Here is a 1443-nt window from a genome sequence, read left to right on the forward strand (position 1 = left end):
CATACAGTGAGTGTGTATTTTAGGTCCAGTCCAGACTGATCTCATGAAGTGGCGTATGTATGACACGCCAATTCATATGCCATTATTGGCGTGTTGTCAAGACGCATAGCCGTTTTTTAGCAATGGAACTTTTCACCCAGGAGAGCGGGGATCGCGCCCTGCGTGTGACTTTGTGTCTCGCGCGTGAAGTTTCCTTCCCGCGTTTTTTGTTTTCCTAAACCCAACCAGTTCTTCTTTTCCTAAACCCAACCGTTTCTTCTTTTCCTAAACCGTAGCCTCGTGATAACACGTAGCCTTGCAATAACCACATGGCTTTAGAAAGTGCCACATGGCGTGTATGTTTACACTGTGACGTTGCAGACTGCCGTCCGCTGTATAGCGTAGAGATACACGCGGATAGCCACTTGGCTTTTGGAAAGTGGCGTGTATGTTTACGCAAAGTCATGATATCACGTCGTCCAGTCAGACAAGAATTAGTCTGGATCAACTGAAGTACATTTCCAGGATAAAGCCTGCGTGAGCCACGCGCTGGATGTCAGGCTTTGGCCTTCACCTTCCACTCTCTGTGTGTTGCCGTTCTCCAAATCCCTTTCACTATACGGAAAACAACAACCTTTCGAGCTAGCAAGCTACACACCGAAAATGCCGAATTTTGAAGACAATTTGAATCGTGCAACAAGGCAGGCCTATTTGGTTCTTTCGGTGAACGACTATAAAGATTTACAAAGAATATGTGTACGGCATTTACTCTCTAACTGGGACGTTTTGGGACCCATTGGTGGGGATTTGCTACGGACAAAATACACATGGTGATACACCGGTAAGAGCAAATCACGTTTAACCGTGTATCCAGCTAATTTAAATAGCTCACATTACTGTTTTGTGTGAACAGTTAACTTCATGTAACATTGTATGTGGCGTTTTATTTCGCGGGGTGCAAATGATCCGCCAAAACAAGTTCCCTTTTTGCGAGACCATTTTGCAATGCCACAGTCGCTGCGTCCGGAGTTTAGTGCCGCCCAAGAAAATTGTGATTGGTATGTGAAGATAGATCTGGCAATGCAAGACTAGACAAGGATTTAATGGCGAAATCTGATTCTGCTTTTTCTGTCCGTCTGTGTCAGACAGGAGGCAGAAACAAGCTTAGCACAATACGCTAGGGAACGTGTGATGGCTGCCCCAGCTGGGCCTCCAGCCCTGTATTATTCCAGTGACCCAACCTGAAATAGCACCGCTGTGGCAGTTCATTTATTATAGTCAAGCCTCCTGTTTCTGTCCTTGTGTGTGTGTGTGTGTGTGTGTGTGTGTGTGAGAGTGTGACACACACACACGTGGGAGGAGGTGTTTCCCAACCCCTTTAAATACAAGCGTCAGGATTCCCTGTTCTATTTTTGGCTGTGTGTGTGCTCTGACCTGCTCTCCGCGGCTGGACTCTGCTTTCGA

Source organism: Sander lucioperca, chromosome 22 (assembly GCF_008315115.2).
Source record: "Sander lucioperca isolate FBNREF2018 chromosome 22, SLUC_FBN_1.2, whole genome shotgun sequence".
Lineage (NCBI taxonomy): Eukaryota > Metazoa > Chordata > Actinopteri > Perciformes > Percidae > Sander > Sander lucioperca.